The sequence below is a fragment of the Thamnophis sirtalis genome, unplaced genomic scaffold (assembly GCF_051295495.1).
Source record: "Thamnophis sirtalis isolate CommonGarterSnake01/CBP01778 unplaced genomic scaffold, rThaSir2_p1.2 scaffold_11, whole genome shotgun sequence".
In the NCBI taxonomy this organism is placed as follows: Eukaryota; Metazoa; Chordata; class Lepidosauria; order Squamata; family Natricidae; genus Thamnophis; species Thamnophis sirtalis.
The window spans coordinates 65,481,337-65,505,433 of NW_028261391.1; the positions used below are offsets into that span (position 1 = coordinate 65,481,337).

General features: G+C 40.0%; 1 protein-coding gene across 1 annotated transcript in view; it reads right to left on the bottom strand.

Moving 5' to 3' along the window:
• Window positions 1-24,097, bottom strand: part of ADAM12 (ADAM metallopeptidase domain 12) — a 319,094-nt gene that overhangs the window by 80,057 nt on the left and 214,940 nt on the right. The gene's annotated exons all lie outside the window — the stretch shown is intronic.

The window sequence follows — 24,097 nt, forward strand, 5'->3', positions numbered from 1 at the left end:
ATGTTTGTTAATAAATTTGAAAAAATAAATAAACTGGAGGCAACAATAAGCTTCATAGCCTCACCTGAAGCAGAAGGAGGAAGATGTCACAATTAGCCTTGGATAAGGTAGAACATACTATTGAGCATCACCAAGCCAAGCTGCTTAACAAAGATGAATATTCAGCCCTAAGGCAAGACTGAAATAAGAAGCAGTTCTGACATTATCAGGATTAACATCAGAAAGAAGCATTTAGACAAGCCTGCTTAGATATAAGCTTAGACAAAGAAATGAAATCTATCTGAAGCATAAAGAGAAGGGTATGAGGAATGGGTCTTTAGCCACTGTTTTTGCTAAATGCTTCTAATTGCCAGTCTGGAGGAACAACATTTTACATTTGTAGAGAGAGACAAAATGGACCTTACCACTAAGCCTTGTCACCAATTCTTTAGACCTGTCTTTGACAATCAGGTGCTCTTCAAATATATTTGGCTTCAGTTCTTAGAATTCACATGACATACTTTAGGCCAAACCAACTGAGAATTTTGCAGATGGGATTCCAACATCACAATGAAAGCTACCTGATATATTTTACATTTTTTATAATTGGATGTTGTATCTTGGATACATCAAAAATTGCACACGTTTTGGGGGCAATGCAACATAGCTGGTGGCGCAATGGTTAAATGCAGCACTGCAGGCTACTTCAGCTGACCGCAGTTCTGCAGTTCGGCTGTTCAAATCTCACCGGCTCAGGGTTGACTCAGCCTTCCATCCTTCCGAGGTGTGTGAAATGAGGACCCGGATTGTTGTTGGGGGCAATATGCTGACTCTGTAAACTGCTTAGAGAGGGCTGAAAGCCCTATGAAGCGGTATATAAGTCTAACTGCTATTGCTATTGCTATATTGCATTTTATATCCCAAATTTCCTCTGAGAATCTAAGGCAATGCAATGAGGACAGCACTCTTGTGGATACAACACTCTTGTGAGGTGGGCTGAACAGGACTGACTGTGATACATACAATTAGAAGTTCACCAGTACCAGTCTGCCCATGTTGGAATCAGTAATAAATCAATCCTTGAGCTGAGGGTGGACGTATGCCTTCGTTCTGCAAAAAGGCAGAAAAAGTTCTTGACGGGAGAATTCACTGGGTTGCAGGGTGGCTCACACCTTTCACCCCCAGATTTATGTTCGGGGGGGGGGGGGGTTGAATGGAGCACTACCCAAACACAGCTTTCTCACCTCTTTTCCTATGCCGGGAGAAGAGGTAATCAAACTGTCAAACAGTTGATGGATACTGTTTAGACAGCTTAACGCAGCCAAGGTTCCGCAGCTGTTAAAAACAACAACTCCTCTCAGACCATGCCCAACCGGAAGTTCTAAGCAGTAATCTTTTTGATGTCCTTGTTTAAAAACTATTTAACATTTTTATTGGTTAATCATGTAGCTATTTCAATCAGATTTCAAATGATACATTACTCTATATTATTAAAGGTTTTCCAATAATCCCTTTCAGAATGCACCTTGTCAAAGTAATGTGAACCTGGATTAAAACGTCCACACTAATGATTGAGCATATATTTCATATGTGCCTTAACCTTATAGCAATAGCAATAGCAGTTAGACTTATATACCGCTTCATAAGGCTTTCAGCCCTCTCTAAGCGGTTTACAGAGTCAGCATATCGCCCCCACAGTCTGGGTCCTCATTTCACCCACCTCGGAAGGATGGAAGGCTGAGTCAACCTTGAGCCGGTGAGATTAGAACCGCTGAACAGTCAGCTGAAAGGGCCTGCAGTACTGCACCCTAACCACTGCGCCACCTCGGCTCTATATGAATAGATATTTGATATCTATTATAGAGAACTTATCATTTTATTTTGTGAGGTCATCTACGGCAGAAAACGAAATGAGGAGATATTAAATACTTTTCAGATTTTTTTGTATGGAGGGGAGAGGAGTGAAGAATGCAGAGTTGATGGGTAATAAGAAATAAAGTATGGAAATTGACACTATTATAATTAATAGTCGATTTGAAGTTGGCAGTCAGCCTTGATAAAACCAATAGGGCTAGACAGCCTTTGCAAAAAGTTCCCACGTTATCTAGATGTTGATGTTCTTCTGTGAATGACAGTAATCTCTACAAGAGTACAGAATCCCAGCTGCATATTTTGGCATACTGTTGTTGGCTACTACAGGACCCCATGCTGATTTATTTTGCGTTAGAAGGGAGAGCAAATGAAGATGAATTTTAGAATATATCCTGTTCCAAATACAATTTAACCAAAATGATCAAGGGCTGGAGCAATTCTCCTACTATGAAAAGATTGCATGCTTTGTACTCATTAGCTTATTATATTTTTAAAGGAGCAGAGAAAACAGTAATACGATAGAAATATACGTACAATTATGTCACATTTAGAGATTGTGTAGGGGAAAAGACTTTGATGTATTAGAATCTTGGGTCATCCCATAAGGCAAAATGACAGGTGAGTCAGCACAGATAAAAGGAAGTGTAGTTAACCTATGGAATCCCCTAGCAAAAGATGCAGTGATGATAACTAACCATGACAGTTTTATAAAGGGTTTCAAAATTCATGGAGGATAACACTGCCTACTTCATTGCTAGTTGTGACACCTATCTCACCTCCAGGGATGAGAAAGATATTAAATTGGTCTCTTGATGTCTTTGCTGCAGACAGGACTAGGAGAGTATTCATGTTCACCTTGAAGGCTTCCTTCGGCATTTGGCAACAGAAACTTGGACTTGAAGGTTCTTCTGGCATCAATTTTCCCAAATTATGCATTGATCCAGTTTTTACATCCGAGTCAAACTGTAACATTTATGAGCAAGGCTCATTGAACAGTATCAGGTATGTTTGAGTTTTCTGAGCTATCCAGATCTATTCTACTATGTTGATAAATGGGGAAAACATGATGTTCATATAATTGTGTTTCACTATTACATCCTCTTGCAGAATGCAATTTGTCAAAATAATTTGAATGTGGAAGATTAGGGTGCAAATTATACTCAGCCATGAAACTCACCGGATGGCTTTGGGCATGTCATTATTTCATAGCCTAATTCACTTCGGAGAGTAAATTATAGTTCCATTTGGCAGCTCAGAACTGCTTGGAGAAAAAATGCATAATATTCATACCTTCGTTGTAGAGACCATGAATGGCATGTCCAATTATGTTTCTCCCTCATATTTACACATCTGTAGTTCTCATTTTTTTTATTTTAGAACACACAGACTCAGATTTAAACTTTCAATATATCTGTTGATAAATACAAAGCAACCTGCCCTTTACTTGGCACGACAAAACCGCGGTCCACTAAAGCGCGCCCGATTAAAGCGCGTACCTGACATCATCAGCAGCGCGACAAATACGACCGCGGAGAAAAAAGGGCGCTTTAAAAAGCGCTTTTAAAGCAAGCTGATTCACGTAAAGGTAAGGGTTAGGTTTAGGTTTAGGGTTAGGGTTAGGTTAAGGGTTAGGGTTAGGTTTAGGGTTACGTTAAGCGTTAGGGTTAGGTTTAGGGTTAGGTTAAGGGTTAGCGTTAGGTTTAGCGTTAGGTTAAGGGTTAGGTTTAGGGTTAGGTTTAGGGTTAGGTTAAGGGTTAGGTTTAGGGTTAGGTTTAGGGTTAGGTTTAGGGTTAGGTTTGGGGGGGTTAGGGTAAGGTTTTCGCGTTAATTTTAACTTTACCGCTCACAGCGTGATGTTTTCGTCGCGCTGTGATGACGTCAGGTACGCGCTTTCGTCGAGCACGCTTTAGTCTACCGTGGTTTTGTGGTGGAACCGCCCTTTATACCCCCCCAGATCAGCTCATGAAAGTGAAAGAAATAATGTGGGACATATATGGATTATATTTTCTGCAAAGATAAGTTTAACAAATTACACTCAGCGGTAGTCAGTGACAGTGCTGGCTGAGGATGCTGGGAACTGTAGTTCAATATATCCGAGGAGCCAATTTGTACAAGGCTGGCCAACAATGTTAACTGTATTAGAATAGGATGGATTGGTGTCTGCACATATTTAAAAATTATATCACCATTAGATGTAGATTAAAACCTAAAACAAATTCAAAGAATGAATAGCATCAAATTTTAAGAATTTTTCCACTGCTTCTCTCTCCCAAGCCCAAAAAGTGAAAATTTATCTATGATAAAAAAAAGTCATTGAAATTCAATTATTTGTATTCCTCTCTCTTTGCTACTGGGTGAAGGAGGGCTTTTCATTTTTCATCTGGGCAAAGACTTGTAGGGAGTAAGAATGTGAATCATCCACAGTTTAACTGAGTTTCTTCTTACTCGCCTCTAATGTACGACCTGTTCCCAAGAGCTCAAAATGCATTTATGTTGTCAATAAATAAAGTGGATATCAGCCTAACTTTCTTAATAAGGCTGTTGTGAGGATAGAGTGAGGGAGATGGTTGGGGGGGGGCACTATGTTTACTGAAGAAAGATTGGATATTGATGCAATGAATAAATAATTGAGACAATTTAATTTTGAATGGAAAAGTCTTTCAACCCTGTTTGACAACAATAGAGCTGAAGGACACAAAGTTGTTATTAAACACATTTTCGGTTTCCATGGTCATTTTCTTGTTTTTTTTTCAATTCTCTCCTCTTTCACTTAAATAAAATTATCTTCATTTGCTTCTTCATTATCTACCAGCCAGGCTTCTTTTGGGGAGGTAAAGTAATTTTGGGTTTGTTCTTTCTTTTTTTTATTCTTTCCAATCCTTTGAAAGGAATTATGTATAGAGATTTGAGATACTGTCTCTCTGTCTCTCTGTCTGTGTCAGCCTCTGCTTTGCTGCTGCTTCGGCTGCCATTGAAACGGGGAGGGGGGGCATGGTATTTGGGAGGGGACTACTAATTGTGCTGGAGGAAGATTCTGGAGTTTCTGCCGCCTGTCTTACTGCGCATGCGGAGGAGGTTTCCCGCCAAGGCCAACGGCACCGACATTCCATTTTGATGATGCCTTTCGAAGTTATCTCGCACCTGACACTTGGGAGAATTATGATTGGACTGTGACTGGGATGCCAAGGGGTGGGGAATGCGTTATTCTATATATCAATTGCTTTCGCGCCTAAATAATCAGTCTTCACTTTGCTACGCTTCTGATCATTTATAATTAGTAAAAGTACACTTGATTTCTATCAATGGAGTCTTGTGGTTTTCTTTCCTGATTATCCAATGAAGGAGTGCTGACGGTCTGTCTGTCTGCCCGTCAGCACAAGAAGTCTCCAAAAATCAAACACCACAGGATCAAAATGAGTAGAGAAACGACCAAAAGGAAAATATTGAGTTTGCAAAGGGCTGAAGAAATCTTCAGGCAGAGGGAATTCAGGCATTCTCTACAGGCCACAGCTCGAAATGCTACTGATTGCCCATTTTAAGTCCTCTGTCCACCTTCTTATGTATGTCAGAGCAAAGTATAGGAAATCTGTGCTGTGCTTCTCAAAGGTATGACACGGGGAGAGAACAGAAATACACACCCAGAATGAGAAACATTTTTTTAAAGATATACTTTTTTTAATTTTCCATTTTCATAACATATAATCACATGTATACTATTACATAGCCAATATCCTATTGTATTAAGTAGCAATTACATCAGTTCCTCTTGTCATCAACGCCCAGAAAGATAAAAACCCATTATTGGCTCTTCTGCTCTCCATACACCTCTTTCTTCTGCCTCTCTCCTACCTCCTTTCTTCCCTCCATCATCCTTTTCTACTCTACTTCCCCTTCCTTTCTCCTTCTCCTCTCTCTTCATTCCACTCCTCCTTATCCTCCTCATCTTCCCCCCTTATCCTCTCTCCTATCCCTCTCTTCCCAGCTTTCTTCTCTCCTCTGTTTCCCACTCTTCCTCTCATTGGTGTATTTCCGCTTCTGAGCAAACTCCAATCAATGTTGATGGTATTTATGCTTCCATATCAATATACTTAACACATCTTAGTTTTAAAGAAAAAATAAGAGAAGACAGTATACATGTGCAATCATATTACTTTAAAATCTAACACCCCTCGTCAAGCCTAATATACATCCTTCCCTCCCACCCTCCCCCTCAAACCCCCCCCCCAGCCTTCCCTCCCCGACTTCCCGGAACCCATACACAGTTTAAATCTTTCACAAAAACAGTCTAGAATATACTTGAAAAAAGAATAGAAAATTGATAATTTAATGAGAAACATTAAAAGGAGCCGAGGTGGTGCAGTGGTTAGGGTGCAGTACTGAAGGCCACTACAGCTGACTGTTATCTGCAGTTCAGCGGTTCTAATCTCACCGGCTCAAGGTTGACTCAGCCTTCCATCCTTCCGAGGTGGGTGAAATGAGGACCCAGACTGTGGGGACGATATGCTGACTCTGTAAACCGCTTAGAGAGGGCTGAAAGCTCTATGAAGCGGTATATAAGTCTAACTGCTATTGCTATTGCTAAATATGCATCCACTCTGACAAAAATCTTGTGTGTGTGTCACACAGTCACACAAAAGTTGTACCCATCCTGATCAAACACACCCAGATGCAACATATTACTTCATTATCTAGAAGAAAATAGAGATGCAGCCATTGCCCATAAGGAGTTGGAAAGAATCCCAGAATTCACACTTTGCAGAGTCTTGTAAACATCTATGACAAATCTTTTGGTTTACACATGTATAAACTGCAGATCTAGCTCATCATCTTTTGTTCTAAGAGGAATATAAGATCTGAAGAAATTCACAGTGCTGCACTAAAGTTTCAGACAAGAGTCTCTCCACTGCCAGAGTTACTTATATGAATTATAAATTATCCTTGATATATCCTTGATATAAATGGAACACAAAGCATATGCTTTGCCATTGAAGTACTCAGAGCAAAGTAGTAAGAATTAAAATTGTGGAGGGATGTGCTTGTTGCTTTCTCTGTCCCTCATTTCCTACTGCAGGTCATATATCTACTGTAAGTGGGTGATTTCATCTTTATGGCAGATATCATATTTTGCAATCATTCATATGAATTTCAATAAGGGACTGTGTTGTTTCTATAATGTGTGAATAAACATAGACAGTCAAGCATCTGATTGTAAAATACAGAATTTAGTACATACCAAGTTGAGCTTGTGAAATAAATTGAGGATTGGATAACAACGCTATATTTACTCTACTAGTGTGCCTTTGTGTTAATTCAAGTGAGGTGCGTCATTAATAACTTGGCATGTCGTTATGGCTCTTTTTACATTGTAACATAAAACATTTTCCAGAAGCTGTCTTAGGAAGAAGCAGCTACACAGGCTGAAGACTGTTTAACAATTGTACAGTTAACCCAGGGATGGGTTCCTGCCAGTTCTAACGGGATTGGGCGGCATATAAATTCCATTAAACTTAAACTTAAATTTAAAGCTCTTCTATAGAAGAGGTTCCACAAATCTACAGTGCCGTTTAGAACCGGTTCCAGCTCCCTCCCACTTTCCCATCCGCCCATCATCAAGATGAAGAGCGAGAGGAGGAATTCTGGGAGTTGAAGTCCACAAGTCTTAAAGCTGTCAAGTTTGAACACCCCTGGGGTTTTTTTTCCTAAAGAGTTAGGGGTGCAAGGGTCTTGTAACTTGACAGCTTTAAGACTTGTGTGCTTCAAATGCCAGAATTTCTGAGCCAACATTTTGGTTGCTAAGCAAGAGCGTTGTTAAGTGAGTTTCACCACATTTTACAAGTTGGCCATGCCCACCCAGTCACATGGCTGGAAAGCCACTCCCACCCAGTCACATGGCTGGAAAGCCACTCCCACAAAGCTGGCCATACCTTCAGAAGAGGTTCTAAAATTTTTGGAAACCTACCACTGAGTTAACCAATCAGGTTCATCCAATATCCTAAGAAAGGATGGCTTTATGCTATTTGTTTTTTCAAATATAACTCAGATCGTTAATTTGAGAAATAGTCAAATAAGCAGCTTTACAAGGAAAATGCAAGATTTCAACCAGACAGCATCGAAAGGACCAATGGCTGGATAATTTTTAAAAAGTATTTCCAAAGGAAGTAACAACTTGTTTGTAGAGGGCACAGCATAATAATTCCATAATCACAAAACTGCTAAGTAAAACATTATAAAGTTACTTTTCCTTTGAAAAATATACAGTAAGATTTTTTTTTAAAAAAAATAGAACGCTCTGGTCAATGTCATTCCTTATTCCAAAGGCGAAGCAATGCTAACTCAATTTATCAAGCTTGACACTCACTTCTAACTATATTCCAGAGTTATCTGCTATGCAAACTCTGTGGAAGCTGTATTCTACTACTGTTCCTATTGAAAACTCAGCAGTCAAGGGGAGTACTTGAAATCAGTTTACATTTGCCTCTGGTTCATCTATTATTCCATTTCCTTTTAAATTGCTACCTCATTAATAACAATTAACTTGACAGCAAAGGGTCTGGATTTCACAATTTACTGTGTAGGACTTGATGTCAACCCGGTGATTTAAGAAAACAAGAGAACACCAGAGAGAAGGAAGGTCACCCTGGTTTCACATTTAAGGGAGAAAAAAGAGCAAAAGTTGTAACGTGCTTCGTAGCTTTTGCCAAAGTTAAAGAAAACTGTAGCTAAGAAGCCAAACTAAATTAGTTTGTGCCTAGATTGTTGCACTAAACATGGCATCTATTCCTAACAATAAGTGAATCATGATAAATCACCGACATTACCATTGGAAGCACTTTGCTTGCAATCAGTTTCCAAGTTGTCTCCTCTACGCTTCAGATTAAATGGATGCTGCTGGACAAATATTCAGAAAATCTTCAAGAAAGGTCTAGCCTTCACAGCATGATAAGGAATTTTCATTAGTGCAAAGATTATGCTAGGACCAGAGGTGGGTTCCTACTAGTTCACACCTATTCGGTAGAACTGGTTCATCAAATCTACTGAACCGGTTAGAAGAGGTTCCACCAGTGGACCCGGAAAGCAGTCCACACCTACAGAAGAGGTTCCAAAAATTTTTGAAACCCATCACTGGTCCTTGGATATGATTATTCTACACTATCATGCTCATATTTATAAAACTCAGTGCCTCTGTGAAAGGTAAGGATGACTACTGCGTTTGTGGTGCAATCAGAACATTGCGTGTGTTGAAGTTGTTTTAACGCAAACCAAAGATGCCTTTTAAAAAAACAAGTTTACATCATATTCTTATGCATGCCAGTGCTGTGTGAGAGGTAATTTAAGGTGGTTCTGACAAGTGTTGTCGGCATCTTCATATCCGGTCACATGGGCGGCAAGCCACTCCCATCTGGTCACATGGGCAGCAAGCCACTCCCACAAAGGAGGCCACACCCACAGAGTAGGTTCGAACAATTTTTGAAACCCACCACTGGCTAGGACTTACCTAATATTTAAATAACTATTCACAAAGCTAGAGTTTTTCTCCTTTTCCCTGATTTCAAAGCATTTTTATAATGCAAAATGGGGAAAAACCAAAATTGAAATCCTAGAAGATAGAACACAACATTGGTGTTTTATTAACAGGTAGAGTGGTAGAGAACAACACATTGTTCTCACACACAGAAACACTACCCAAAGAAATGTTTGCCAAAAGAAGCTTCCCAGAGGTGTCAATCAATAGGCATCTTGTAAGCATTTAATTATTTTCTGGCACCCTGCTATATAAAACCACAGCTGGAAGCACTAGTATTTCATTCTAGGCTGTTTTGACAAAGCTTTTTGCCAAGAAGTCAAAAATTTACTATGGAAAGGACTGAGCCAGTGAAACAACTTCATTTTTTATCATGGTATTTTATATACATATGGGAATACACACACACACAAACACACACACACACACACACAAACACACACACACACACACACACAGAAAAATTCTATACATGTTCTTGTCAGAAAGGATATATAGAAGAAGTTAAGACAGTTTTTACTACAGATAGAAGACTGATAACAACATTAGTTTTGAAAATTAGAAATTTGTGATCTATGTCAGCAATGCACTGATGGAAGAATATGTAGCTCTTCCTTACCTCACAAATAGAGAACAAAATAACATTAGTCACTGGCAAACTAGTCACTGATACACGCAGCACCATTAACTAAAACCTTCCAATTACTAATCTGTGTCCTGTATCTTGACTGTTTCCTGTGTGTATGTAGCAGTGGTGGGTTTCAAAATTTTTTCGAACCTACTCTGTGGGTGTGGCCTCCTTTGTGGGAGTGGCTTGCCAGCCATGTGACCTGGTGGGAGTGGCTTGCCGGCCATGTGTTTTTTCTTTCTTTCTTTCTTTCTTTCTTTCTTTCTTTCTTTCTTTCTTTCTTTCTTTCTTTCTTTCTCTCTCTCTCTCTCTCTCTCTCTCTCTCTCTCTCTTTCCTTTCTTTTGTCTCTCTGTCCCTTTTTCCTTTTTTTTCTTTCATCTCTCTAACTTTTTCTTTCTTTTTTTCTTTTTTTCTTTCTTCCTTTCTTTCTCTTTTTCTTTCTCTCTCTCTCTTTCTGTGTGTGTGTGAGTGGTGGGTTTCAAAATTTTTTGGAACCTCTTCTGTAGGTGTGGCCTGCTTTCTGGTGGAACCTCTTCTAACCGGTTCGGTAGATTTGACGAACCGGTTCTACCGAACTGGTGCAAATTGGTAGGAACCCACCTCTGGTATGTAGGATATAGTTGGCTTGACAGGTAATTGCTAGATTGGAGGATCTAGCTGACATAGAATAGGCTGTACATGATTGACATGTCATATGAATCACATATGTGTCATATAGCTAAAATGTACAGCTGACTGTATCCATAGTCTATGGAAAGAGAAAATCTATACCATCACAAGCACATACACATCAAGTAGGTGTGTATGTATACATTGGTTATTTATCTTTTTCATATTACATTTAAAAAAAACTACCTAGAGAATGAAGCAACACTTATAGCATCTACCTTACATGAAGAATAAGGAAACAGTATGGCTTAATCCATCATCTTAAAATAACTTTCATTAAAGAAAGCAGCTGCTTTAAATTTAGATCTATTTATAAAAGGAAAAAGAAGACAAATGGCATCGCATTAATCAAGCAAAGGTCTGGTTTTCACAAAGAGTAAACATCTTTCTCAGCAGTCACATTATATAGTTGGATGCTCACATTGCTGTGCTTATTTTTCTGTTTGTTTATTAGATTTGTATAGCTACCCATGTGGAGTTTTCGGCGCTCTGTGAGCTTGGTTGATGCTTGCAAATGTTTCATTAGCCAGCTAAGTAAGATGAGACTCGCATGGATGATGATACCTAGTTGAATAATGAAATGTCTGCAACTCAGCCATGTTCAGAAAGCAGTTCAACCCTGATCTACAGGGTTGAAGGATTAAACACACAGATACCATGACATATAACCCGAAGCGTCTCAAGATAGCATCTCTCACAGAAAAAAAGAAGCACATGAACAACAGCAGAATTTGGTTCACAGACAAATGCACGCTCGACAAATGCGCGCTTGACAAAAGCGCGCCAACTTAACCGCGGGGAGAAAACCGCGAGTTCAAAATCGCACCGATGAATGAGCGCAGGAGCGCACCGACAACAGCGCGCCGACAGAAGCCTAAAGCCATATGAATCACCAAATGCCCCTTCCTTTTTTAAAAACACACACACACACACACACACACACACACACACACACACAAAGTGTTTATACATAGCAAGTTAGCCTAACTAGGAAAATGCTTAGCTAAGTACTTTATTTTGATATGCTGAGGGTTTTTTTGGGAGGGGTGTGTGTGTTTCTTTTACATATTATAAAGAATTATTTTGTTTCAACATGCATTCAGTCACAAGTATTCCACTCTAAGCATTCAAAATAAAAGTATAACGTCATTAACGCTTCACTGTAGGCATTAGGTCCTTTGATTTCACTTGAGGGCCACATCAGGGTGGTGTTTTACCTCAGAGGGCGTGTGTGTGTGTGTGACCAGCTCGATGCCACTTGTGTCGGGGGCACCTGTGGTGGCTCAAGTGCTCTGCCTCCAGCAAAAAATGGACTCAGGGGCCTGCGTGTGGCTGAGGTACCGTGGGCCAGCCCATCGCTGTTTCCAGGGTGGCCCTGCAGGCCATATCTAAGCACCCTATGGCTGGATCCGGCCGACAGGCCTTGAGTTTGACACCCCTACATTACGCAAAAAAGCATTCACATGTGAGGTAGCAGGCTGAACTAAAGTAGGCTTCAAGCCTGAACCAAACTAGGGTTTCATGATATTAAGCTTTAACTGTTCATATATAGAAATTGCAAAGGTTTGCTTTTAGGACATGGTGCGGTTAGACACGGGTTAGAAGGAAGTCTGCACATGAAATCTGCTGAAGCAAAAGTCTCCATTTTAATGTATCTGCTGGCTTGACTGTAAAATCTGTCTGGAAAGACACAATTCACTTCGCCAAATTTATGCTATAGTTGACCGTTGGCTGACTAGGTATTATAACTTCCTGTAGACATAATATTGCTGTAACTCAGGGGCAAATCTTGAGGGGTGTTTCCAAAACTAGCAGATGGCTTAGCTAAAAGCTAAAAACTATATAAGGGATTTCCTGCCTGTCACTCATTGTTCAGGCCAATTATTCTTTGCTATGAACCTGCGCAAATAAACTATTTCTTCCCTGAAGAGCTGGCTTGCGTCTCCTGTTTTTTCTACAACACATGTTGGAAAATAAAATAAGGAAGCATGGAAAATCTGGACATTGTTTAAAGTTATAACTATGACTTTTTCTATTGGAAAAAATTAAAGATACTTATAATGGTGTTAAAATGTTTAATAGCAAATGAACAATGATTGCACTGCAGCTGTACCGTGTTGATTTCAAGAATTTAAATGAGATGCTGACATAAGACTATTCAGACATTTCATGCTTGTTTCTTACCATTGAAAATGGGGAGGCATTAAACTATATCCCTGTGATTTTTTTTTCTTTAAAAAAATTGCAAGTTACATTGCTGGCAAAACAGCAAGCCTGTCACAACTAATTTATTGGGCAGGACTGTGTTTGTATGTATGTGTATTTAAATTCAGACTGGGCTGGAAACATAGATGCTGCAGAATTTAATTAGGAATGGTTTACCTTGCCAAGATAATTTCATTTCCTAAAAATCATTAAATAGATAAATTCAGAACTTTCTGCTGATTCTGCATATAAACATCTATAAACAGCAGCAGGCCTGAGAAATGCAAAGCATTTCTAATTTAAGAAAAATCAGTTAATCTGGGGTTAACCATTCTTGCCTGCGACTAATAATTGTTCTGCTTACTGAAGATGTTCAAGCGTATTAATCAATCCTCCGCGAGCTGCACTGGCTGCCTATTGGTCTCCGGATACGCTTCAAGGCGCTAGTCGTCACTTATAAAGCCCTTCATGGTATTGGACCTGGGTACTTGAGAGACCGCCTGCTGCCAATTACCTCCTCTAGACCGATTAGATCCCACAGATTAGGCCTCCTCTGGATTCCATCCGCCGGCCAGTGTCGACTGGCGACTACCCGGAGGAGAGCCTTCTCTGTGGCCGCTCCGACCCTCTGGAACGAACTCCCCGTGGAGATTCGAACTCTCACCACCCTCCAGGCCTTCCGCAAAGCCCTTAAAACCTGGCTATTCCGACAGGCCTGGGGCTAAAAAGCTTCTACCCCCTTCTCGAATGGTATGACTCTTGTGTGTTTTAAATTATGTATTGTTGCGTGTCGTTTTAATTTTTGTCTGCATCCCTCTCCCTTGGTTGAGTTGTGAGCCGCCCTGAGTCCCCTTCGGGGGAAAAGGGCGGCATATAAATAAAATAAACATTCAACAACATTCTCTCAATTTTAATTCCTCCACGCATCCATTATAACAAACTACCACATATACAATGGACGGAAATAAAGAGGGTTATTGTTTGCCTGAGAAGCAGATGGTACAAGTAGAAATTCAAGCTTCTTCTGGCTTTACCTCATTGTGTCCAGGTTTCCACACAATTTCCTTCCACCTCGTTTGTTCTGGTTTCCGATGATATCATTCAAGGCAAACAACAAGTACAGCACAGGAGACCAACTCAAGAGAAACTTTAAGTAAAACACTGATATACATGGACTGACTGTTTCCAAAGCCTCAAGATATTATTCCTCCATTTCTGCTGGAGCTCTGAATCAGATCGAGGGGAAGCCCAAATTCCAAAGAGGATGTGGTAATTTGGAATAGATTTTTATTTGTATTCAGTTGAGTGGAAATATCTCATTTGTTCCACTTCAAATTCGAACTCTCCCGAGAGCCCTGATCTGGATCTATCGCTTAAAATCACGGCTACATTATATTATAAATTATGTCTCCATTGCCTTCCTTTTTCCCCCCATTTGGTAGGAAATGGGCTTTGTTGTTTGTGTAAGATGCTGTGATGGAGAGCAGAAGGAAGGAGAAATATGATCTGCCCTTAAGTAATAATAATCTTCGCAGTTCCCTTCCCTCCATTCAGTACTGTGGAAAGTTGATCAATCTTGGAAAATATAATTTTGCTGCTTTGTGATGATGTTTTATGATTTGGCTTAACTAACTGGCTGGCTTAATGGTTCCTTTCATTATATTAATGTTTTAGATTTCTTCCTACTTCCAGAGTACCACATTTGGAAGAGGCACCACCATTCCTTTCTTGCATAAATCCTTCCAAGTCTTGAAATCTATCAGATGTACAGATGTGCTGATAAACAGAAATATTTTTTGCTCATAATTTCATGGCGCTCTCCTTCAAAATAAGAAAGATGCGGTCACTTTATTACAGTGGTAACCTGGTACTCAACTGCTTTGAAACACACCGAATTTGTTACTCAGCACATTTTGATGTGAAAATTTGGTCTCTGTACCAGAGGTGGGTTCCTACCAGTTCGCACCTATTCGGTAGAACCGGTTCATCAAATCTACTGAACCGGTTAGAAGAGGTTCCACCACTGGACCCGTAAAGCAGGCCACACCTACAGAAGAGGTTCCAGGTACCAGCTGGAAACCAAAGATGCCTTTTAAAAAACAAGTTTACATCCTATTCCTATGCATGCCAGTGCTGTGTGTGAGGTAATTTATGGTGGTTCTGACAAGTGTCGTCGGCATCTTCATATCCGGTCACATGGGTGGCAAGCCACTCCCACAAAGGAGGCCACACCCACAGAGTAGGTTCAAACAATTTTTGAAACCCACCACTGGTACCGAGGTATCACTGTAGTTAGAAGAACAAACTTTAAAGAAACGTAGCTAAAAATAAGGCAAATTAAAGTCATTCCTAAGATCTTTCAGAATATATGAGAACATTTTTGAAGTTCTGGAGCTAATCCTCAGAGTGGACTGGATTGTCTGTTTCTAATACACATAATGCAGATAGGAATGAATCTTTTTCTTTTTTAACTTATAAAAAGGTTAGCCCGATTTTCACGAAAGTAACTCCTGTTCTAGGAGAATAAAAAAATAAAATAAACTGGATATTACTATTTATTAAGAATGTATAAGTCTATGTTGTTTTCCACAAGGAGAAAACGTCATACAGGACTGACTATCTAAGCAAGGACCTTGTATTTCAAGAATCAAACTTTAGGATATGTCCTCCCTATTGGAATTAAAATAGAGCACCCACATTAAACTCAATCACCCACAAAGATAGACTTGAATATGGGCTCTTAAAAAAGGGCAGAAGCTTGTTTCTGATCTCATTATGTGTAGAATTGAGTGTGCATATGTATTGGAAATCATCGTTCAGAGAGGCCCAAAGCCTCTCCAGAGACTTAAAGCTTTCGATGTACATCAATTGGCAGTGTTTAAGTAGGTTACTTGCCAAAACAAATACATGGCTTTAAACTTCCACTGTGTTATTGTTCCCAAGCTACTCATATGAAATGAAAGATGAAAGAATAATTTTAAGCAAGCAGGATACAAATGATGTATGGTGTATTGCTAATATCATTGCCTTTGAATAGCATCATATGGCCCTCTCTTTTATCTTGGAATTTTCATTGAAGATTGCTTCAAAGAAGCTGAATTCTTAATACACCAACTATTTAAATAATCTGTTATAAATCATGTTCAGGATAATCTTTAGTTGTTACTGTTGCAGTTGCTTGGTCAAAAACCTATTTTAAAAACCTATTCCAATTTAATACATATGGCAGAACATAGTCACATGTGCCCATACATTCTTTCTCCATAGTATAAGTTGGGACCAGGAATATAGTAAGAAGAGCCAAGGTGGCGCAGTGGTTAAATGCAGCACTGCAGGCTACTGCTAGATCAGCAGGTTAGCGGTTCAAATCTCACCGGCTCAGGGTTGACTCAGCCTTCCATCCTTCCGAAGTGGGTAAAATGAGGACCCAGATTGTTGGGGGCAATATGCTGACTCTCTGTAAACCGCTTAGAGAGGCCTGAAAGGCCTATGAAGCGGTATATAAGTCTACTGCTATTGCTATTGCTATAGTAATAAATGAAGCAGATGATGCTCAGTATCTTGAATACAGCTCCATTGTGATTTTTGAATGACGACACTTGTTTAAATAATACCTTTTCAATGGTATCACTTTTTATCTAGAGATAGTCCTCAATTTACAACCACAATTGAGTCCAAAATTTCTAAGTTGCTGTGAGACATTTGTTAAGTGAGTTTTGTCCCACTTTACTAAGTGAATCATTGCAGTTCTTAAGTTAGTAACACTGTTAATAACACCACTATTTTTTCTGGATACTCAACAGAGGTGGGTTCCTACCAGTTTGCACCTATTCGGTAGAACCGGTTTGTCAAATCTACCAAACCAGTTAGAAGAGGTTCCACCAGTGGACCCGGAAAGCAGGCCACACCTACAGAAGAGGTTCCAAAAAATTTTGAAACCCACCACTGGTCCTTGGATATGATTATTCTACACTATCATGCTCATATTTATAAAACTCAGTGCCTCTGTGAAAGGTAAGGATGACTACTGTGTTTGTGGTGCAATCAGAACATTGCGTGTGTTGAAGTTGTTTTAACGCAAACCAAAGATGCCTTTTAAAAAACAAGTTTACATCCTATTCTTATGCATGCCAGTGCTGGGTGTGAGGTAATTTAAGGTGGTTCTGACAAGTGTCGTCGGCATCTTCATATACGGTCACATGGGCAGCAAGCCACTCCCATCCGGTCACATGGGTGGTAAGCCACTCCCACAAAGGAGGCCACACCCACAGAGTAGGTTCAAACAATTTTTAAAACCCACCACTGATACTCAAGATGTGTTATTTATTTTTATCACCATTTATCTGTTCTTTATGTTATGTTATAAAATATGATCTCACATTTTATTTAAAAAATTGTAGTGCTATAACTGTCTCTATTTTACCAAGAAGGACTTCAAGAAACGCCAAAATCCCTATTTAAATCCAAAGAATGGTAAAATACATCTAGCATTTGAATTGCAACCACAGGCTTGCAATTCAGTTCAGCAGGCTTGAACTGCTACTGAGTTGGAAAGGATGACAAAGACATTAGTATTATAATGAATCTGTGTTGGGAGCAAAGTCTTTAAAGCTTGAAGGAGCCTTTTCAAAGAAGTATTAAATCCAGAAAGAAGTGTGCCATGATTGTGTCCTCCCCCCCACCCCGCTTTTCAATGTCCACTCTGAAAAATATTGGATGAACTAAGCACTGGACCAGGACTGAATATGAGGATGTGAAAATAAACAAGATATGCAGAGGATATTGTACTCCTGGTAGTAAAAGGAAAGAACCAGGAGCTTCTAACTGAGAATACACCAAGTAAAATCTTTGGGTCATATATAAATATTTTTTTAAAAGGGGGGAAATATCTCCAAAATTTTATACAAGTCAAGAACTGTACTTATCTTGGACACTTGTTCATAGAAGATAGGAAGACAGCTGGTGAAATGAAGAAGAAAATAGAAATTGTCAGGAATATCCTTAGAAAGGAAAGCTTTTCTAAGCATGAAGACTAATCTGACCTTAAGGAAAATTGAGTTAAAATTAAGAGTAAGAAAGACTAATTAGAACATCTGGTGAATTCTTCTTTGTAACTGTGAGACATGAACCATATTCAAGGAGGCTTTGAAAAGAGGCATTTAGGATGAATAAAAAGATCAAATCCTCAAGTCCAGGGGATGTCATGGGAATAAAGAAGCCTCACAAAGGCCATCGAAGAAAGATAATTGAGACATGGTTAGGTCATATACTCAGATACACGTCTATAAAAAGACTGCTGGAAGAAATCAGGGAAAGAAGGAAGCAATGAACTGAAAAGATATTTGGAATAGTAATATACATATTTATTTATTTATTACACTTATATACCGCTTCATAGGGCTTTCAGCCCTCTCTAAGCGGTTTACAGAGTCAGCATATCTCCCCCACAGTCTGGGTCCTCATTTCACCCACCTCGGAAGGATGGAAGGCTGAGTCGACCTTGAGCCGGTGAGATTTGAACCGCTGAACTGCAGATCACAGTCAGCTGAAGTGGCCTGCAGTACTGCACCCTAACCACTGCGCCACCTCGGCTCTTCTTTATATACATATATAAACTGGACTGGTCTCACTTATGAAGACTGTGCAAGTGTGGCACATTCAAGATTTTGCTTACATCTCCAAATGCTCTAAAGTACCTTTCTGGAATCAAATCTGAAGTGCTGCACAGCCCTAATAAGAAAGATGTCAGATTTTTTTGACAACTGTCTAAAACCAAAAGTAATTATTTTCCAAGCAAAGTTTTATGGAGAATACAATTCTCATCAAGGCTAGCTTACGTCATTTCAGAAATGCTTATCTGATCTTATTTATACTCACATTCATGTTGACCAAGACCTATATCTACGAGACCGTCTTCTGCCGCACACCTCCCTACGACTGATAAGATCACACAGGATGGGCCTTCTCCAGGTGCCATCAGCTAGACAATGTCGGCTGGCGGCACCTCGGAGGAGGGCCTTCTCTGTTGCCGCTCCAGCCCTATGGAATGAACTACCCCCAGAGATCCGGATCTTACCCACTCTCATGGCCTTCCGAAAAGCTATCAAAACCTGGCTATTCCGGCAGGCCTGGGGCTGTTGACCTCTTGACCAAGGTCCAACCCCGATTAGACTGGGTGCATGATGTGTTTCTTTTAATCTGCTTTCTTCTGTTTGTTTGTTTTTACCTTTCTCTTAAATTTTATTTCCTGTAAGCCGCCCGGAGTCCTTCGGGATTGGGTGGCCTATAAATTTAATAAATAGAATAGAATAGAATAGAATATCAGGGGTGGGAGTTACAGAACAATGCTGTGGCCAATCACAACAATTTGTGTATCAGAAAGCAGATTTAACCTATTGGTGTCTTTCAACCTAAATAGCCTACTAGAATGCTTCCTATTACTTCAGTTCATTTTTATTTATTCTTTTCTGGACAGGGAGAGATGACATAATTACTGGACAAAGCAATTAGTGTTAGTCAGTTTTTCAACACTCACTCGGACCCTGCATATACTCCTCAATCCCCCAAACTATCTAGTGAAGTGCAGCAGAAGTCTAGCAAGAGTCGCAGTTGTGTTCATGAGGCTATTTGCTGAATCTCATGTAAATTTGTAATCTACATCAGGGGTCCCTGTTCTGTCCCCCCTCCTTTGCTTGTTCAAAGACAAGAGGCAGACAGACTTAAAAGGAAAGAACTTTATCAGTCCTCGGCTCAGACTGGCTGCGAGCCCAAAATAAACATAAATAAAGTCTCTGGCAAGAAGATAACAGAATGCAGAAACAAAACTCTTACAGCACCAAGTTTTCAAGAAGCAAAATCACTTATCCAAGTGTCTCACAAACTCAAACAGAATCGGAACTGAATTCTCCATAAACGAATGACGAACGTTGACTTCTGCAACCAGGGCGTGGCACCATCTGTCCTTTTATCGCCAGAAGACAACATTAACGAGCCCCAGCTGCATTGTTATTCCTGCATCCCGACTCAACTCACAGCAAACTTCTGCTGAGTCACAACAGGTCCCCATGCCCTGAGCTGCGGACCAGGGCCGGATCATGGCTGGTTTGGAAGTGGGCAGGCATGAGTGGCTGGCTGGTGCACCCATGCATGCAGCTCAACTCATGTGAGTGATGCTTGCACAGTCCAGTTCCCCATTCCCCGTTCCCCACCCCTGGCCTGACCGCCAAGCCATAAAGGTTGGGAACTGCTGATCTATACCCATTTATTTCCTGTTTGCTGTCTGTTCTTACAATAATTTCAGCAGCTGGATCAAAAATGTTGAGCTGAAGCAATTTAATCATGTTCTACGGGGAGGCATGGCCTCTCCTAAGCCTGTAAACTAATTAGGGCTGGGCAAAGGTTACAAATGGCCTGGTTTCAAATTCATTATTAAAATAAAGGGTCATGACACGCTCCCTTCCCCGAGCCACAAATCATTTAATAGAAAACCAAGCAGACAAATCTTAACACTATTATGATCATCTTCAAAGACGTTTCTCTGTTAAATAAGCTTTTCCTGATAGTAGTTCATTTAAGCTTTTTGCAAACACTTATATGATGCTATGGTGAAAGTGTAGTGTAGTGTCCCAGAAATTGTTACAGTCTTGTGAGAAGAAGGTTCAAAGTAAAGACACTTAATTATGACTGCTACAATCATGCAATTTGGATGCACTAATAATACAAAAATGTATGCAAATGATACAACATACTGACCTTGTATCAGTATTTGCATGTCAATATATTATCACTAGCATAAAATGCCAACCAATATATTGCTATGGGGAAGTAGTAACCTGTTTGTATGAATAGAAAGAAGTCCAAAAGGCAGAAGGGTTTTTTTCAGGAAGATTTCATATGCAGAATGAAAACTGAAGATATCTCAACAAGACATGCAAAATAAAGTTCTCATGACAAAATATAGTTCTCAAAATAATAGATAGAGTCAGAGGTGGGTTCCTACCAGTTCGCACCTATTCGGTAGAACCGGTTCGTCAAATCTACCGAACCGGTTAGAAGAGGTTCCACCAGTGGACCCGGAAAGCAGGCCACACCTATAGAAGAGGTTCCAAACTTTTTTGAAACCCACCACTGGTCCTTGGATATGATTATTCTGCACTATCATGCTCCTATTTATAAAACTCAGTGCCTCTGTGAAAGGTAAGGATGACTACTGCGTTTGTGGTGCAATCAGAACATTGCGTGTGTTGAAGTTGTTTTAACGCAAACCAAAGATGCCTTTTAAAAAACAAGTTTACATCCTATTCTTATGCATGCCAGTGCTGTGTGTGAAGTAATTTAAGGTGGTTCTGACAAGTGTCGTCAGCATCTTCATATCCGGTCACATGGGCGGCAAGCCACTCCCATCCGGTCACATGGGCGGCAAGCCACTCCCACAAAGGAGGTCATACCCACAGAGTAGGTTCGAACAATTTTTGAAACCCACCACTGGATAGAGTCCATGTGAATTGGGTGTGACAACAACATCCAGAATGAGAAAAATACCAAGAGCAGTGGTGGGCTTGCTAGAAGGTGAGAAGATATATGGGAAATGTAATCTTTGTAATCATTACACCAAATAAGATACATGAACAATAGTGTCCCTCCTCAAATCTTCTGGAACTCCAACCTAATCTGGGCAGTTAGACTTTCAGTTTGGTGGGTGTGAAAGATGTGGAAATGTGTATTGGTGAAATTTAGTTTCTACAAGTCTTAAGTCTTTGGAAAGAAAAGAAGAAGTAACACTAGTTCTCCTTATTGAGAATGAGCACTGCATGAGAAAATGTATCTCATTATTATTATTTTGGAGATCTCATCTGTCCAATCTTGATTATCATTTCTCCTACATTGAATGAGCCGAGGTGGCGCAGTGGTTAAATGCAGCACTGCAGGCTACGTCAGCTGACTGCAGTTCTGCAGTTCGACTGTTCAAATCTCACCGGCTCAGGGTTGACTCAGCCTTCCATCCTTCCGAGGTGGGTAAAATGAGGACCTGGATTGTTGTTGGGGGCAATATGCTGACTCTGTAAACTGCTTAGAGAGGGCTGAAAGCCCTATGAAGCGGTATATAAGTCTAACTGATATTGCTATTGCTACATAATATAAAAACAAAATGTAGGAATTGTTTGTGACAAATAAGAATACTTCTAGGGAAGTTGTTCAAAGAACTAAGATTATCTTTTCTATTAGGGCTATGATATCTATCAAAAAAAATTGTTTGATTTGAAAGGCTGGTAAGCAATTTTGTGAGCTGGTGATTTTTCTGGACTAATTTCTGGGCTAATGAAAATGTCTATTTATAAAATCACCCAAATTTCCTTTAAAAATTCTGATATAACATTCAAACCAGTAATAGAATATTCAACATGGCGGTACACATTCTTGGTCTTGGCTGATTTAGAACTAAGCATTTTCAGCTTCCTGAAGATAACATGAGATGCAAGAGGGGTGAGAAAAGGATATTTATTTCAAACCAGCAGTGAAACAAGAAAGGAGATTATAATGGACTTGACATCTGGATGTGATTGGTAAACCAGGCTATCATTAGGAAGCACTTGTATTACTATAACCACCTGATTCTGTTTAAACAATAGGCAGCAGAGCAGAAAATAAATTCCATGTATATTCATAAATAAAACCACACTGGCAGCAGTATCTTTAAACTAAAGGGCAAGGTTCACATTTATGTGCATGCACACATTTAAAAACAGTGAAAAAGAAGATCAGAACCATCTTCTCAAAAGCAAAAAAAAATGTAACCTACTCCCTTAAATTGAGCTCATCATGATTTAAACAAATTGAACTAGTTAAAACATATTTTTTTGCTCTCAGGGAAGTTTATTTGGATTTTGCAGAGCTTCAAGCAATAAATGCATGCAATAGGAAAAAAATGAACGAAGGTTAAGTCACAAAGAAACAAGCAATGAATTCAGGATGAGGACAAAACTATTTGAACCAGCAATAGAGTACTATTGGGCCGCGACTGGGGTAGAATTGGGACAGTTCCGATGACCTAAATTGTGTGTTCCTAGTAATGTAGTCCAAAGTAGTATTTGAATTTTTAACAGCTGCTTCACACTGCAGGGTTATGTTTAACTGGTAGTTTACAAGAACTCCCAGATCCTTTTCCTGTCTACTGTTGCTAAGCCAGTTCTCCTCACCATATACTTGTGGCAGAGGTGGCTTCCTACCAGTTCACACCTATTCGGTAGAACCAGTTCATCAAATCTACCGAACCGGTTAGAAGAGGTTCCACCAGTGGACCCGGAAAGCAGGCCACACCTACAGAAGAGCTTCCAAACATTTTTGAAACCCACCACTGGTCCTTGGATATGATTATTCTACACTATCATGCTCCTATTTATAAAACTCAGTGCCTCTGTGAAAGGTAAGGATGACTACTGCGTTTGTGGTGCAATCGGAACATTGCGTGTGTTGAAGTTGTTTTAACACAAACCAAAGATGCCTTTTGAAAAACAAGTTTACATCATATTCTTATGCAGGCCAGTGCTGTGTGTGAGGTAATTTAAGGTGGTTCTGACAAGTGTCGTCGGCATCTTCATATCCGGTCACATGGGCGGCAAGCCACTCCCATCCGGTCACATGGGTGGCAAGCTGCTCCCACAAAGGAGGCCACACCCACAGAGTAGGTTCGAACAATTTTTGAAACCCACCACTGATTTGTGGCTTTTATTTTTCCTACCTAGATGCAGAACTTCCAGTTTTACTTCATTAAATCCACCCTAGTCATTTTATCCCACTGCTCAAGCCTCTCTAGAACTTTTGGAATCCACCATTTCTTAAGTATTAGCCATCTCTTCCCAGTTCCGTATCATCTGTAAATTTGGTATGCATCCCCTTCATTCCCTCTCCAAACCCTGCAGTGCTCAACAGCACGGGGCAAAGGGCAGAGCCCTGGGACGTTCGACTCAGTGCTTCCCTCAAGTTGAAATTAATTAGCAGACTTTGAGTACCGTCATTCTGCAATCTTCCATAACCTTCTTTACAACTTTAGTAAGGAGAACATCATGAGAGATCTGTCAATGGCTTTGCTGAGGGGCAGTATACCATACTCCCTCCATCCCTTGATCTACCAAGCTAACATTGACCAACCCTACAGTGGTACCTTGGTACTCCTCATTAATTGGTTCTGGGAGGTGTGACGAGTACCAAAATATATTTCTTT